Source organism: Macaca thibetana, chromosome 3, assembly GCF_024542745.1.
Source record: "Macaca thibetana thibetana isolate TM-01 chromosome 3, ASM2454274v1, whole genome shotgun sequence".
Lineage (NCBI taxonomy): Eukaryota > Metazoa > Chordata > Mammalia > Primates > Cercopithecidae > Macaca > Macaca thibetana.
The window spans coordinates 38,111,727-38,130,683 of record NC_065580.1 but is presented as its reverse complement, the minus strand read 5'-3'; positions in this window follow the sequence as shown (position 1 = coordinate 38,130,683).

The following is an 18,957-nucleotide window of genomic DNA, read 5'->3' as shown; positions in this document are numbered from 1 at the left end:
ACAGTCCAATCCCTTTTCTCGTTTGCAGTTTTTTAGAGTTCTATTAATATATTAATCCAGATTGATGTCAAGTTTTGTGAGCTTGTAAGCTATCTGGCCTCTCTAAACAGTCTTTGCATGACTCTGCTTGGATCCATTATCTATATATCAATCTAAATTCCTTCAAATCCAAATTCACGAAGGATGCTCCCCACAATTCCGCCAAAAAACTCATACTTAGTACTTCTATTATAAGTACTAAAAGTTGTAATATAGAGAATAATATGTCTGGAGAGAGTGAAAATATGATCAACTACTGATCACCCAAGAGCTAATTATCTCGTTTGTACTCTAAGCATCCATCTTAGTTCTTTCCTACCTCCTTCTGTGCACATGTTAATCAGTTATTTTTAGACTATGTTTCTACCACGAAGGAGAATTCATGAATTATTTTACATGTTTCTTACTAGAATGACTTTTAAAAGGTGTCTTTCACATAATTTATCTATATTATTTCTGCTCCTAATAACAGAAACCCCAAGTGTTGTATTTATTGAACTCCTGTTGATACATAGAATTCCATAGCATGGGTTTAATTCCTGAATGGTTTCTATCCCTTGCTTTACTAGCAATTCTTTGAAAAGGAAACAAGGAAAATAGCTTTAAAAATTGGATAATAACAAGAGATGAGATCTGTGTTCTCATTTCCATTCAACAACAATTTACTTATGACATTTGAATCCACTATGATTCTAATGTTATAATAACAAAAATGAATGTTTTATATAACATCGTGTCTCCCAAATGAAGTTCCACTGAACACTAGTTCTAAGGATTAAAGTATGTTTCATAAAAACAACTTCATGATCAAATAAGTTTGGGGAAGTGACAATTAGACAAACTATTTTTTTACAAGACTTAACAGCAACTTTAATGTTCCATTAAAAATACTGTATTTCATCTACCCTGACTTCCTTTTAATTGTATGATGAAGAGTTAATTTATGTTCCATTAATACATGAAAAATATTGCTAACTAAAATATGGCACTGGAGCCAGGTACCTTGGGATGCACCTGTAGCCCCAACAACTTGGGAAGAAAAGGCAGGAGGATCATGTGAGTCCAGCAGTTTGAGGCCAACCTGGGCAACATAGCAAGGTGCCATCTCTTAAAATAAAACTGACAGTTATGCAATGACCTTCTTAAAGATGAGGGTTTCTTAAGTCTCAGTATTTTTATTTTATGCTTACTAAAAGCGCCTCGTTAGACTTATTTAGACAAATATTTCAATTACATATCTTTCTTGTATTTACATTAAAAGGAAAATAAACCATATAAGACATTCCCAACACAATTGACCTTTGAACAACATCTCTCAAAGTCAAAAAATCTGTGTATAACTTTTGACTTCTCAAAAACTTAAGTACTAACAGCCTACTGTTGACTGGAGGCCTTACTGACAGCATGAACAGTAAATTAACACATATTTTGTATGTTATATGTATTATATAATGTATACTTACAATACAGTAAGCTAGAGAAAAATGTTAAGAAAATCATAAGGAAGAAAACATATATTTCTATTCATTGAGTGGAAGTGGATCATCAAGAGATCTTCATCGTTATCATTTTCAAATTGAGTTGGGTGGAAGGAAGAGGAAGGCTTGGTCTTGCACAGGAGTGGCAGAGGCAGAAGAGATGGAGGAGGTGGAAGAGAGACAGGAAAGGCAGGCACACTTAGTATAATTTTATGGAAACACATTTTCATTCTTGCTGACTTTTTTGCTTTTTCATTTCTTTAACAATATTTCTATATGGTACCAGTCCTTCTTCCACCATTTGCTTTAGTTTCAGTGCCCACATCATACAAGGGCCCATGTCATAAAAAGAAGTCAAGGCTATCTTGAATCACTGAAACTTCACCCAGATTGTCTACTGTCAATTTGTTTTCTAGCATGGTTTCTTCTACAATTTCTTCCTTGTCATCTGGCACTGGTTTAGAAACACTTATCTCTACCAAGTCATCTTCTGTTAACTCCTCTGGTGTGGTGTCTATTAGCTCTTGAATTTTTCCAAGATCTGTATCTTGAAACCTTGTACCTCTCATCTTTTTTTTTTTTCCATATCCACAATCTCTTTCATGATTTCTTTAACTTGATCTGTCATAAATCTTATGAAGTCATGCACAACATCTAGACACAGTTTCCTCTAGCAGGAACTTATGGTTTGGGGCTTGATGGCTTTCACAGCTTTCTCTGTAATGATGATGGCATCCTCAGTGGTGTAATCCTTCCAGATGTTCAAGATGTTCTCTTTATTGGAGTCTCTTCATAGCACTGGCAATCCTTTCCATAGAATAGCCCTTGTAATGGGCCTTAAAGGTCTGTATGACTCTCTAATCTGGACTAAGGCTAAATTATATGTGTTTGGGGACAAGTACATCATGTTGATGCCTTCAGTGTTTAACTCATGGATTTCTTGGTCACCAGGGTTATTGTCCAATATCATAAGAACTTTTAAAGGCACTCCCTCACTGGCAAGGTACTTCCTGATTTCAGGGGCAAAGCATTGGTGGAACCAATCCAGAAAAAAAAGATTCTCGTTGTCCAGGCCTTCTTGTTGTACAACCAAAGGACTGGCAACTGGTGTTTATCTTTTCTCTTCAAGGCTCAGGGGTTAGCAGCTTTATATATAAAAGTAGTCTGGATTATAAACTTGACTGCCTTTGTGCAAAACAGTAGAGCTGGCCTGTTCCTGCCTTAAATCTTGGTGCTCATTTCACTTTCTTACCAATAAATATCCTTAGTGACACATTTTTTTTTTTTTTCTAGAATAGGGCACTTTCATCTTCATTAAAAACTCTTCAGGCAAATATATTTTCCCCTCAATCATTTTCTTAATAGTGTCTGGAAACTCATCTGTTGCCTCTTGGTCAGGAGAAGCTGCTTCTGTTATCTTGACATTTTAAGGCCAAACCTAAACCTTTTACTAAAAGTGTCAAACCATCCTTTGCTGGCACTAAATTCTCCAGCTTTAGATCTTTCACCTTCTTTTTGCTTCAAGTTGTCATATAATGACTGTTTTTTCTCAAATCATATTAGTCTATAGGTATGCCTTTCCTATAGAAATCCTGCACCCACATAAAGCTGCATTTTCAATGCAAGATAAAAAGGTATTTTGCAAAAAAATGCATGATTTTTGTGCCTGCTGACATAGCTGCAGTGACCACTTTGTGAATTTCTGTTTCTTTTTTTTACAGTGTTCCTTACAGTGGATTTGTTTATCTTGAAATAGCAAGAAACGGCATCTGCAGACCTCAATCTAAAGTACCTATCAAGCAATTCAATGTTTTTTGTAATGTCATCATTTTCTCTTTTTCTGGGGAGCACTTCCAGCATCACTAGCAGCACTTAACATGGGTTCCACGATGTCATTCAAGATTTACAATATTGCACAAAACATGATGAAAAATACACAAGAACTGTGAGGGACAATTTTTTAATGTGATGTGCAGTTTGCTGGAGAGATGAATGGCTCATATGGAGATGATTAGCATCGCATGGCATTTTAAGCAGATACTACCAAAACTGGAGCTCACTGCCATAGCAACAGGAGATGGCTATGAAATTATTACAACATTACAGTATGCCTACAGTTAATTTTATGCAGTTTTGATTTAATACTGCATCTTTACCTTTTTTTTTTCCATTTCTCTTGACTGCAAATGGTACAATGTATGTATGATCTGTAAGGGATGTGTGTAAGTTTTGATAAATTTTAACTATTTTTAGTAGAGCTGTGCATATTTTATGGTAGTAAATAATAAAATATATACTTGCATATACATGTATTTGATGCATTTATGACATACCTAACTTTTTCTGAATTTTTTTCTAGATTGCTAGGCTAAACAGTTTGCATGTTTTTTTAGAAATTGTTACAAATCTCCAAAAATTTTCCAACATGTTTATTAAAAAATGCACAAATAAGTAGACCCATGTAGTTCAAATTCATATTGTTCAAGGGTCATCTATAGTGTTTTACACTCAAAGTTTAACTACACTAGGTCACTTTTTGGCCCAGTGTCATTGATACTCATGTTGTTCCACATATAATGTCCTCTGTTCCATCAACAGCATCAAGGCTGAAACATTTCTAAGGAAGGATCTAAGATTTTCTTCCAAGTCAATGACATTTCTCTCTTAGTTCTGATGATGTCATATGATATGGTTTCGCTGTGTCCCCAGCAAAATCTCATCTTGAAATCTCACATGTTGTGGGAGGTATCTGATGGGAGGTAAATGAATCATGGTGGCATGTCTTTCCTGTGCTGTTCTCATGATAGTGGATGTCTCACATGACCTGATGGTTTTAAAAAGGAGAGTTTCCTTGCACAAGCTCTCTTCTCTTGTCTGCCACCATATGAGACATGCCTTTCATCTTCTGCCATGATTGTGAGGCCTTTCCAGCCATGTGGAACTTTAAGTCCATTAAACCTCTTTCTTTCTTTTGTAAATTGCCCAGACTTGGATATATCTTTATTGGCAGCATGAAAATGAACTAATACAGTAACTTGGTAATGAGAGTGGGGTGCTGCTGAAAAGATACCCAAAAATGTGGAAGCAACTTTGGAACTAAGTAACAAGCAGAGGCTGGAACAGTTTGGAGGGCTCAAAATAAGAGGGGAAAATGTGGGAAATTTTGGAACTTCCTAGGGACTTGTTGAATGGCTTTGCCCAAAATGCTGATAAGATATGGACAATAAAGTCCAGGCTGAGGTGGTCTTGGATGGAAATGGGGAACTTGTTGGGAATTAGAACAAAGGTGACTCTTGCTGTGTTTTGCAAAGAGACTGCTGGCATTTTGTCCCTACCCTAGAGATTTGTGGAACTTTGAACTTGAGAGAGATGATTTCAGGTATCTGGTGGAAAAAAATTTCTAAGCAGCAAAGCATTCTAGAGGTGACTTGGGTGCTATTAAAGGCATTCAGTTTTATAAGGGAAACAGTACAAAAGTTTGGAAAATTTGCAGCCTAAAAATGTAATAGAAAATAAAATTCTATTTGCTTAGGAGAAATTCAAACCAGCTGCAGAAATTTGCATAAGTAACAAGGAGCCAAATGTTAATCCCCAAGACAATGGGGAAAATGTCTCCAGGGCATGTCAGAGGTCTTCACAGCCGACCCTCCAATCACTGGTCTGAAGGCCTAGGAGGACAAAATGGTTTTGTGGGCTGGGCCCAGGGTTCCTATGCTGTGTGCAGCCTAGTGACTTGGTGCCCTGTGTCCCAGCAGCTCCAGCCATAGTTGAAAGAGGCCAACATAGAGTTCAGGCTGTGGCTTCAGAGGGTGCAAGCCCCAGGCCTTGGAAGCTTCCATATGGTGTTGTACCTGCCAGAGGTCAAGAACTGGGGTTTGGGAACCTCTGCCTAGATTTCAGAAGATGTATGGAAATGCCTAGATTCCCAGGCAGAAGTTTGCTGCAGAGGCAGGGCCTTCATGGAGAACCTCTGCTAGGGCAGTGCAAAAAGGAAATGTATGGTCAGAGCCCCCACACAGAGTTCCTATTGGGGCAGTGCTTAGTGGAGCTGTGAGAAGAGGGCCACTGTCCTCCAGACCCCAGAATGGTAGACCAACTGACAGCTTGCACCATGTGCCTGGAAAAGCTACAGACACTCAACACCACCCCATGAAAGCAGATGGGAAGGAGGCTGTACCCTGCAAAGCCACAAGGGGGTAGCTGCTCAAGACCATGGGAACCCACCTCTTGCATCAGCATGGCCTGGGTGTGAGACATGAGGTCAAAGGAGATCACTTTGGAGCTTTAAGATTTGACTGCTTCACTGAATTTCAGATTTGTATGGGGCCTGTAGCCCCTTCATTTTGGCCAATTTCTCCCATTTTGAATGGTTGTATTTACCCAATGCCTAAACCCCCATTGTATCTAGGAAGTAATTAACTTGCTTTTAATTTTACAGGCTCATACGCAGAGGGACTTGCCTTGTCTCAGATAAGACTTTGGACTGTGGACTTCTGAGTTAATGCCAAATGAATTAAGACTTTGGGGGACAGTTTGGAAGGCAGGATTGGTTTTGAAATGTGATGATATGAGACTTGGGAGGCACCAGGGACAAATGATATGGTTTGGCTGTGTTCTTATCTTGAATTCCCACATGTTGTGGGAGGGACCTGGTAGGAGGTAATTGAATCATAGGAGGAGTTCTTTCCCATGATCTTCTTGTGATAGTGAATGTCTCATGAAGTCTGATGGTTTAAAAAGGGGAGTTTCCCTGCACAAGCTCTCCTCTCTTGTCTGCTGCCACATGAGATGTGACTTTCACTTTCTGCCATGATTGTGAGGCATCCCCAGTTCTGTGAACTGTAAGTCTACTAAATCTCTTTCTTTTGTAACTTGTCCCATCTCAGGTATTATTTTTATTGGCAGCATGAAAACAGACTAATACAGCCTAATTTTAATTTTACCAAATATGTCAAAGACATGCTTTCATACAGCAATCAGGAGTCATATTCCTTCTCCCAACTAGTCTTTGAGTGGTTCATTGACTGACACACTCATGGGTTTGAGTTGTAACTAACGCCAGCAGGAATGACAAGCAGGTTCAAGTACGTGTAGGTAATGAAAAGTAAGACCCGACTGCCACTCAGCCAACATCAGAAGATGCCACTGATTGAAATTTAACGGCACTAAAAATGAAAAAATATGTGTCCTAGAATTGATAAAATATGATGTGTACTAAGTACCTACTCTTTACCAGGTATTGTCCTGCATGACAGGGGAGCACAAAAATGAGCAAGCCAAAGTCCTTGCCCTCATAGAATTTAAAGCAGCTCCCAAGTATATTTAACCATTGAATACTTTTGCATGGAGTTACTATGTTTCATAGAAGACACTACAAGAAATATTAGTAGAGAGTTTTAGAGTTTACAAAAGCCTTTCTCTAATGTACTTTCATCTATAAATAGAACAATGATAAAAAATTCGGAAAGTACAGAAAAAAGTAGAAAGAAAAATCACCCACAGTCTAAACCTAGAAACAATTCCTATTAAGATTTGGTGTATTTCTCTTCAGTCTTTTCTGCTACCCACCCCCCGCCCCCAACCAAAGTGTGTCTGGACATAGCTTAAATATATCAAATAAGTGTTAAAAATTGGTTCTTAGGGCCGGGCGCGGTGGCTCAAGCCTGTAATCCCAGCACTTTGGGAGGCCGAGACGGGCGGATCACGAGGTCAGGAGATCGAGACCATCCTGGCTAACACGATGAAACCCCGTCTCTACTAAAAAAATACAAAAAACTAGCCGGGCGCGGTGGCGGGCGCCTGTAGTCCCAGCTACTCGGGAGGCTGAGGCAGGAGAATGGCGTGAACCCGGGAGGCGGAGCTTGCAGTGAACTGAGATCCGGCCAGTGCACTCCAGCCTGGGGGACAGAGCGAGACTCCGTCTCAAAAAAAAAAAAAAAAAAAATTGGTTCTTAGTTTTTTAAATAGAAAAATGGTTTGGAATCTCTAATACATACCTGAAGGTTTACGGAAGGGAGTTAATGATAATCTGTAGCCTATTTTTAAAATCTTTCAATGTCAATATTTAAGACTATTGGGTTCCAATTTAAAATGAGGTAACACAGGTATTTAATTTTGTTATCCTCCTTACACTTCGCTAAAATTAAAGGAAAGAAATTTTTAAAAAATTAAATCCACAAGAAGGGAAAGAACAGAAAAATACACACCTGGAAATAAAATAACAATCAGAAAAGCAAATTGATTAGTAGAGACTGATTTAGTAAACTGGAGAAATTACAAATCTCAAACAATGAGAAAAGCTAAGAAATCCCAATTTACATTTCAGGGTACTTAAAAATATAGGATCTTCCAACACTAAATACCTCTGGAACCGGGAGTAAAATAAGCTCAAATGTCTAAAATAAGAATAAATGGACAGTAGCTATTAGAGCTGACTTAGTCCTTAGTTCAATCCACACTCCCCTCTCAATCCCTGAGCACTGGGATGCTGCTGCTCTGACATCCTAGCTGAAGAGTTGCTTTGGAGAGGCACAGTTGACAAAGCAAGTCCTCTACCAAAAACAGGAAGATTTTAAAAGGCCATAATGGAACTAAGTGTCAAATATAGAGGCTCCCACCCCAGTCTTCCAGCATCCTTCCCTCACTGGGCTCTCAGAATGCTGACTCTAGAATCCCACCCAGGCCACTAGGAGATTCTTCTCTGAATAATCTGTCTGGCTTAAGAGAGAAAACTAAAGATTCTGTTGTGAAGATTATATTGTGAGGGATTTCTGAAAAATTTGTGCAGCACACTCTACTGCAGAGGTCAACATCAGCAAACCTATATGTGCTCAGAGTTTCCAACTATATTTTTAGTCTCCCAGTCTTAAGGTAACCAAATCATACTGATAACATTGCCAGATTTAGCAAATAAAAATACAGGATGATCAAATTTGAATTTTGAATAAACAATTTTTTTTTGTATAAGTAGATGTCATACTTATTTGAGACCTATTTACTCTAAAAAAAAGTATATATTTATCTGAAACTTAAATTCAACTGGGCATTTTATTTCCATATAAAATGTATCCATTTTATCTGGAAACATTACACAGAGGTTATCCAAGGAAAGACTATAACATGGAAGGGAGACAGTATAACAAAAAGAAAAATGAAACAATAATATCAAAATCCTGATGGAAAATTATTACCAATCTAGTGGTCTAAACTCACTGAAATATCAACTGGGTATGAGAACAGAATGTTTTCAGTTTCCATCAAATCGTCAAAATGTTAATGGCAGATCTCTTGAGATAGTAATGTTTCAAATGGTTTAATCAGATTTTGACACAGAAAGTCAAAAACAAACTCTGTTTTTTTCTTTCTGTGTATATCAGTGTTCATATGATATGCATATAATTAGAAAAATCAATAAAGCTCTTTTCATTTTGAATAAAAAAACTCCTATACACAAAAAGTCATTAAATGAAATTATGTAGGTAGCTTTATTTTTCCAAATTGTTATTAAATTGCATTCCTACACATTTATTTTTCTCTAAAGTTAATACCCCATATATTGTGTGCTGCATGAGTTCAAACTCCATTCATAATCAAAATCTGTATGATTTTTCTGAGTATCAAGAGCCTTTCTAGTACTTCTATCCAAATGCTAACCAGTCCTGACCCGGCTTAGCTTTCAAGATCAGGTACATTTGGGGTGGCAGACCCATGCATTGTGTTTATGTTGCGGCTGTAACAAACTACCACAAATTCAGTGGCTTAAAACAACACAAATGCATCATCTTACAATTCTGGAGGTCAGAAAGCTAACAGGTCTCACCGGTTTAAAATCAAGATGTCAGCAGGACTACTCTAGGGATGATCCATTGTTTTGTCTTTTTCAGTTGGTAGAGGCAGTCTCTATGTGTCGTATTGTGGCACCTTCTTCCATCTCTCTGACCATTCTTCCCTTGATTCTCTCTTTATCCATAAAGGTCATTTTAAGGATTCATGACATTAGATTGGGCCTACCTGGATAATCCAGGATAATCTCTGGATCTCAAGGTCCTCAAGATTAACTCGCATCTTCAAAGTCCTTTTATTCATGTATGGTAACAGATGCCAGGAATTAGAACAGGGACACTTGGGTGGCCATCATTTTGCCTACCATATCTGGCTTGCAGACACAGATATATAGTTCTGCATTTATCCATGTATAATTTTCTCCTGATTTTAAAAACATAGAAATGTATTTTAAATCTCAGGAAACATATTGTCAAGTGTGGGGAAAAGAAAGAAAGAGCAGACCGTTACTGTGTCTATATAGAAAGAAGCAGACATAAGAGACTCCATTTTGTTCTGTATTTGAGATGCTGTTAATCTGTGACCCTACCCCCAACCTTCTCCTTGCAAGAAACATGTGCTGTGGTGACTCAAGGTTTAAGGGATTTTGGGCTATGCAGGGTGTGCTTTGTTAAACAAGTGCCTGAAGGCAGTATGCTTGTGAAAAGTCATCACCATTCTCTTAATCTCAAGTACCCAGGGACGCATACACTGCTGAAGGTCGGAAGGTTGCAGGGACCTTTGCTTAGGAAAGCTAGGTATTGTCCAAGGTTTCTCCCCATGTGATAGTCTGAAATATGGCCTCGTGGGAAGGGAAAGACCCGATCGTCCCCCAGGCTGACACCCGTGAAGGGTCTGTGCTGAGGTGGACCAGTATAAGAGGAAAGAAGGCCTCTTGGCAGTTGAGATAGAGAAAGCATCTATCTCCTGCCCATCCCTGGGCAATGGAATATCTCGGTGTAAAACCCGATTGTATGTTCTGTTTACTGAGAAAGAAGAAAACCGCCTTAGGGCAAAAGGCGGGACTTGCTAGTGCAATGCTGCTCTTTATGCACTAAAAAGGTTTATGGAGATGTTTGCCTGTGCATATCAAGGCACAGCACTTTTCCTTAAACTTATTCATGTCACAGAGATCTCTATTCATCGTAGGCAGAAGGTCTTACGGCTGACCTTCTCCCTACGATGATCCTATTATCCTGTCACTTTCCTCTTTCTAAGATGGTAAAGATAATGATCAATAAATACTGAGGGAACTCAGAGACCGGTGCCGGTGTGGGTCCTCCGTATGCTGAGCGCTGGTCCCCTGGGCCCACTTTCTTTCTCTATACTTTGTCTCTGTGTCTCATTTCTTTTCTCAAGTCTCTTGTTCCACCTAACGAGAAACGCCCACAGGTGTGGAGAGGCAGGCCACCCCTTCATCAAATATGAACATAATTTATTAAAAATAAATTCTAAACAAAAAATGGAAAACATTGTTATGATAATGATCCAATTTTAAAAATAGGTACTTTTCAAGATTTGTCAAAGAAAAATGCAATCATGTAAATACTAAAAGTAAATAATGTAGGGTTTTCAAAAAATAGGGTTTTTTTTTTCAATAAACTTTTAACAGACTATAAAATTAGACTGCTACAAAGGAGGAGTAAGAATTATTTTACATACTATTCATATCCCTAAACCAGGGTCAGCTTTCCAAACAGGTGAAATGAATGGCAGTGGGAGGCAGTTGGTGCACACTATCCCGCCCACTTCTGACACTCCATGTATTATCTGTGTTGAAAGTTCCTCCAACAGGAATTCATTCCTTTGGATTCAAATCCTCTATTAAAATGCTAGTTCCCAGAATAAAAGCTATTAGCAAAAACCTTGGCCTGGATTTATTCAAAACTAGGATAACACTTGACATTTGAGGAAGGATATGCATCAGAAGAAAGCTACCAGAAGCTAGCAGTGGACCACTGAAATAGAAAATACAATAATTATATTTTCCCTTATTTTCCATTTTTTAATGCACCATGCTCTGCCAACAGTAAGACAAGTCATGCATGCCAGCTGGCTAGTGAAAGAGAAAATGTATGGATATATAGGTATTTTTATTAAATTTAAAAAAATTAATGTCCTGGCCAGAGAGGAGATTGACAAGGGATTCTTGATGAAACAATATGAAAGCTAAATATAATTTTAAAGAAATGAAAACAGATACAGGCAGCCTATCATAAATCATTGATCATATTTACACCTCATTTTTATAACATTTTTCCTGCAGCAAACATTGTTTACTCATAATAAAAAATAACCTGAAATTAATGCCAAATGCCCAATGAAAATATTGCAAAGCAAGGACATTACTTGTAAGATTATTTCTGCTTCTGCTCAGAAGCATCTGAAAGCTTTATATCACTTGGTGGCGTATTTCATTCTAAGCAGCCTCATCTACTTTCATCTCTGTGCTATGTATAGCATACTGAACTATCTTCATAAGATCAAAGGGAAACTCACTGTACTTTACTTACAGAGGCAAATTTAACGCATAACCAGGGTACTTGTTTTACTAAACTGACTAGTCCCTTTGAACTACTGTCTTCACTGATCCATAGACCATGCTCTAAATGTGGACAAGGCTTCCTTGACTCAGGAAAATGTTCTTATCCTAATTGGTGTACTTCCTTTGAACTGCCTGTTGTGAGTTTCACTATGCTGTAAGTGCTCAACAGCAGTTGGTTCAGGAGGCATGGCTGCATAGTCCTTTAGAAAACAAGACTAAAAAAATAAAAAATACAACCAATACAACAAAACTGAAAGTATCTTATCTCACTATCAATAGTGAATAAGAATGACTCATTTCAAAGTACATAATTATGATATTAATGGTTCTTACAGTAACTGGTACACTTCTCTGTTTATCTGGCTATGAAATAAGCTATTATGCTCACTTCTGAATTGATTGAAGTAGGGAATATACTTGCTTTGTGTGTTACATTAATACAAATACGAAAGAAAATATATGTGAAGTGACATGATGCAATGGAAAGAACATAAATTTGAGGTCTTTGCATTCCAATATAGCATTAATGAGCAGTGTGATTTTGCCTAAGTTGTTAAATGTTTCTCTCAATCTGATATTCCTCATCTTCAAAGTAGGAAGCCACATTTTGTGATAGACATCATGCTGCTCACCAGTATTTATGGCTCTCATGCCTTAAGCCAAAATGAAGGAATGTTATTCTCTTCCCCATTGAGTTTATGCATGATGCCATAACTTGTTTTGGGCAATGAGGTATAAGTGGAAGTAATATGTCATTTCTGGAAAGAGGCATTAATTGGCATTGTGAAACTTTACAGAAATGTCTCTTTTCTGGAAAAATTTGGAAGCATGTGTTGATATGACATAGACTTGCAAGGCTGTGCCCTCAGTGAAAGACAAGTGCCTATGAGAATCACCTAGATCTGTAAATCTTGCTATTTTAAGCTACTGAGATTGGCTTCTACAGGATAACCTACCTTATCCTGACTGAACATTGCTGTAGGATTAATGCAAGTTTTAAGTGAAATAATGTACATAAAGCACACAGCTGACTGCTTGGTAATGCTGATTAATAGATGTTGGTTCTTTTTCTTCTCTTTTTCTTTAAGATCTTGTGCATTAAAAGAAAAAAGTGAATCTGCTGTTATAAGCTTACAACAATATAAAGTTCATAAGGTTTTCCCCTCACTCACTCCATTCTTTCCTATGACCTTGGTACCTCTCCTATGTTTTCCCTGGCTCACAACAACCAGCCATTATAGCCAGAGGTAAAAATAAAATAAAATAAAATAAGATAAGATAAAACTTTACAACCATTTCCTCATTCCTCTTAGTGGCAGTCTCAAGAACTTAAAGATGGTTAAAATCACCTGGAATTGCATTTTTGGCCCCCAAAGCTGCAAGGGTAGTCCTCTCTGGATTATCTTCCTTCAATGCCATGACTTGTTAAGGGACTGTAATCCTGTGGTACAGGCACTGGGAATTGGTTAAGAGTATGGACACTGCAGTTGAACTCCTTGGACACTCATCTGCTTACTTCGTTATGAGTTAGGGATGTTGATGAGTTAGTTTCTCAAAACTCAGCTTCATCATTCTTAGATGCAGTGCCTATTTCATAGAAACAGGCCACTTCCCAAGAACCATAGTAGTTCTGAAGAGTGTTTTCCATTATGTTTACTTCAGGGTCACAATTTCCCTTGGTCTAATTAGTCTGAGAATTAGCTATATATCTATTAAACTTATTTTGGTCTTAAGTAAATTTTCTTAAATTTACTTGCAGGATGTAGGAAATGAAAGCATAGGTGGTCTGTTCCAAGATGGCCGAATAGGAACAGCTCCGGTATGCAGCTCCTAGCGTGATCAACACAGAAGACAGGTAATTTCTGCATTTCTAACTGAGGTACCGGGCTCATCTCATTAGGACCAGTTGGACAGTGGGTGCAGCCCATGGAGGGCAAGCCAAAGCTGTGGGGGGGGACATCACCTCAACTGGGAAGACAAAGGGTTGGTGGATTTCCCTTTCCTAGCCAAGGGAAGCCATGACATGCTGTACCTGGAAAAATGGGATATTCCTGCCTAAATACTGAACTTTTCCAATGGTCTTAGCAAACAGCACACCAGGAGATTATATCCTGCACCTGGCTCAGAAGGTCCCACGCCCACAGAACCTTGCTCACGCTAGTGCAGCAGTCTGAGATCAACCTGGGAGGCAGCAGTCTGGCAGGGGAAGGGAGTCTGCCACTGCTGAGGCTTGAGTAGGTAAACAAAGTGGCCCAGGAAACTCAAACTGGGCAGAGCCCACCGCAGCTCAGCAAGGCCTGCAACCTCTGTTGACTCCACCTCTAAGGGCAGGGCATAGCTGAACCAAAGGCAGCAGAAACTTCTGCAGACTTAAATGTCCCTGTCTGACAGCTCTGAAGAGAGCAGTGGTTCTCCCAGCATAGGGTTTGAGCTCTAAGAACAGACAGACTGCCTCCTCAAGTGGGTCCCTGACCCCTGTGTAGCCTAACTAGGAGACACTTCCCAGTAGGGGCCAACTGACACCTCATACAGGCGGGTACCCTTGTGGGACAAAGCTTCCAGAAGAAGGATCAAGCAGTAATATTTGCTGTTCTGCAATATTTGCTGTTCTGCAGCCTCCACTGGTGATACCCAGGCAAACGGTCTGGAGTGTACCTCCAGCAAACTCCAACTCTGCAGCTGAGGGACCTGACTGTTAGAAGGAAAACTAACAAACAGAAAGGAATAGCATCAACATCAACCAAAAGGACATCCACACCAAAACCCCATCTGTAGGTCACCAACATCAAAGACCAAAGGTAGATAAAACCACAAAGATGAGGAAAAACCAGAGCAGAAAAGCTGAAAATTCTAAAAATCAGAACACCTCTTATCCTCCAAAGGATTGCAGCTCTTTTCCAGCAATAGAACAAAGCTGGATGGAGAATGACTTTGACGAGTTGATAGAAGTAGGCTTCAGAAGGTTGGGAGTAACAAACTTCTCTGAGCTAAAAGAATATGTTTGAACCCATTGCAAGGAAGCTAAAAACCTTGAAAAAAGGTTAGTTGAATGGTTAACTAGAATAAACAGTGTAGAGAAGACCTTAAATGATCTGATGGAACTGAAAACCATGGCATGAGAACTACGTGATGCATGCACAAACTTCAGTAGCCAATTTGATCAAGTGGAAGAAAGGGTATCAGTGATTGAAGATCAAATTAATGAAATAAAGTGAGAAGAAAAGTTTAGAGAAAAAAAAGAGTAAAAAGAAACAAACAAAGCCTCCAAGAAATATGGGACTATGTGAAAAGACCAAATCTATGTTTGATTGGTGTACCTGAAAGTGATGGAGAGAATGGAACCACGTTGGAAAACGCTCTTCAGGATATTATCTAGGAGAACTTCCCCAACCTAGCAAGGCAGGCCAACATTCAAATTCAGGAAATACAGAGAACACCACAAAGATACTCCTCAAGAAGAGCAATGCCAAGACACATAATTGTCAGATTCACCAAGATTGAAATGAAGGAAAAATGTTAAGGGCAGCCAGAGAGAAAGGTCGGGTTACCCACAAAGGGAAGCCCATCAGACTGACAGCAGATCTCTTGGCAGAAACTCTACAAGCCAGAAGACAGTAGGGACCAATATTCAACATTGTTAAAGGAAAGAATTTTCAACCAAGAAATTCATATCCAACCAAACTAAGCTACATAAGTGAAGGAGAAATGAAATCCTTTACAGACAAGTAAATGCTGAGAGATTTTCTCACCACCAAACCTGCTTTACAAGAGCTCCTGAAGGGAGCACTAAACACGAAAAGGAACAACCAGTACCAGCCACTGCAAAAACATGCCAAATTATAAAGACCACTGATGCTAGGAAGAAATTTCATCAACTAATGGGCAAAATAACCAGCTAATATCATAATGTCAGGATCAAATTCACATATAACAATGTTAACTTTAAATGTAAATGGGCTAAATGCCCCAATTAAAAGATAAAGACTGGCAAATTGGATAAAGAGTCAAGACCCATCCGTGTGCTGTATTCAGGAGACCTGTCTCACATGCAGAGACACACATAGGCTCAAAATAAAGGGGGAAGGAAGATCTACCAAGCAAATTGGAAACAAAAAAAAGCAGGGGTTGCAAACCTAGTCTCTGATAAAACAGACTTTAAACCAACAAAGATCAAAAGAGACAAAGAAGGCCATTACATAATGTTAAAGGGATCAATTCAATAAGAAGAGTTAACTATCCTAAATATATATGCACTCAATACAGGAATACCCAGATTCATAAAGCAAATCCTTAGAGACCTACAAAGAGACTTAGACTCCCACACAATAATAATGGGAGACTTTAACACCCCACTGTCAATATTAGATCGATGAGACAGGTTAACAAGGATATCCAGTACTTGAATTCAGGTCTGCACCAAGCAGACCTAATAGACATCTATAAGGCTCTCCACCCCAAATCAACAGAATATACATTCTTCTCAGCACCACATCACACTTATTCCAAAATTGACCACATAGTTGGAAGTAAAGCACTCCTCAGCAAATGTTAAAAGAACAGAAATCACAACAAACTGTCTCTCAGACCACAGGGCAATCAAATTAGAATTCAGGATTAAGAAACTCACTCAACACTGCACAACTACATGGAAACTGAACAATGTGCTCCTGAATGACTACTGAGTACATAACAAAATGAAGGCAGAAATAAAGTTGTTCTTTGAAACCAATGAGAACAAAGACACAATATACCAGAATCTCTGGAACACACTTAAAGCAGTGTGTAGAGGGAAATTTATAGCACTAAATGCCCACTACAGAAAGCAGGAAATATCTAAAATCAACACCCTAATATCATAATTAAAAGAACTAAAGAAGCGAGAGCAAACAATTCAAAAGCTAGAAGAAGGCAAGAAATAACTAAGATCAGAGCAGAACTGAAGGAGATAGAAACACAAAAAACCCTCCAAAAAATCAATGAATCCAGGAGCTGGGTTTTTGAAAAGATCAACAAAACTGATAGACCACTAGCAAGACTAATAAAGAAGAAAAGAGAGAAGACTCAAATAGATGCAATAAAAATGATAAAGGGAATATCACCATCAATCCCACAGGGATACAAACTATCATCAGAGAATACTATAAACACCTTTACGCAAATAAACTACAAAACCTAGAAGAAATGGATACATTCCTGGACACATACACCCTCCCAAGACTAAACCAGGAAGAAGTTGAATCTCTGAATAGATCAATAACAGACTCCAATATTGAGGCAATAATCGATAGCCTACCAACCAAAAAACGTCGAGGACCAGGCGGATTCACAGCCAAATTCTACCAGAGGTACAAGGAGGAGTTGGTACCATTCCTTCTGAAACTATTCCAATCAATAGAAAAAGAGAGGATCCTCCCTAACTCATTTTATGAGGCCTGCATCATCCTGATACCAAAGCCTGGCAAAGACACAACAAAAAAAGAAAATTTTAGACCAATATCCCTGATGAACATCGATGGAAAAATCCTCAATGAAATACTGGCAAACTGAATCCAGCAGCACATCACAAAGCTTATCCAACATGATCAAGTCAGTTTCATCCCTAGGATGCAAGGCTGGTTCGACATATGCAAATAAACAAACATAATCCATCACATAAAGAGAACCAACAACAAAAACCACATAATTATCTCAATAGATGCAGAAAAGGCCTTAGACAAAATTCAACAGCCCTTCATACTAAAAACTCTCAATAAACTAGGTATTGATGGAACGTATCTCAAAATAATAAGAGCTATTTATGACAAACCCACAGCCAGTATCATACTGAATGGGCAAAACTTGGAAGCATTCCCTTTGAAAACTGGCACAAGACAAGGATACCCTCTCTCACCACTCCTATTCAACATAGTGTTGGAAGTTCTGGCCTGGGCAATCAGGCAAGAGAAAGAAATAAGGTGTATTCAACTAGGAAACGAGGAGGTCAAATTGTTCCTGTTTGCAGATGACATGACTGTATATTTAGAAAACCCCATCATCTCAGCCCAAAATCTCCTTAAGCTGATAAGCAACTTCAGCAGAGTCTGAGGATACAAAATCAATGTGCAAAAATCACAAGCATTCCTGTACATCAATAACAGGCAAACAGCCAAATCATGAGTGAACTCCCATTCACAATTGCTACAAAGAGAATAAAATACCTAGGAATTCAACTTACAAGGGATGTGAAGGACCTCTTCAAGGTGAACTACAAACCATTGCTCAATGGTATAAAGGAGGACACAAACAAATGAAAGAATATTCCATGCTCATGGATAGGAAGAATCAATATTGTGAAAATGGCCATACTGCCCAAGGTAATTTATAGATTCAATGCCATCCCCATCAAGCTACCAATGAATTTCTTCACAGAATTGGAAAAAACTATTTTAAAGTTCATATGGAACCAAAAAAGAGCCCGCATTGCCAAGACAATCCTAAGCAAAAAGAACAAAGCTGGAGGTATCATGCTATCTGACTTCAAACTATATTAAAAGGCTACAGTAACCAAAACAGCATGGTACTGGTACAAAAACAGAGATATAGACCAATGGAACAGAACAGAGGTCTCAGAAATAACACTCTACATCTACAACCATCTGATCTTTGACAAACCTGATAAAAACAAGAAATGGGGAAAGGATTCCCTATCTAATAAACGGTGCTGGGAAAACTGGCTAGCCATATGTAGAAAGCTGAAACTGGATCCCTCCCTCATATCTCATACAAAAATTAATTCAAGATGAATTAAATACTTAAATGTTAGATCTAAAACCCTAGAAGAAAACCTAGGCCAATACCATTCAGGACATAGGCATGGGCAAGGGCTTCATGACTAAAATACCAAAAGCAATGGTAACAAAAGCCAAAAGACAAATGGGACCTAATTAAACTAACTTTCTTCTGCACAGCAAAAGAAACTACCATCAGAGTGAACAGGCAACCTACAGAATGGGAGAAAATTTTTGCAATCTACCCATCTGACAAAGGGCTAATATCCAGAATCTACAAACAACTTTAACAAATTTACAAGAAAAA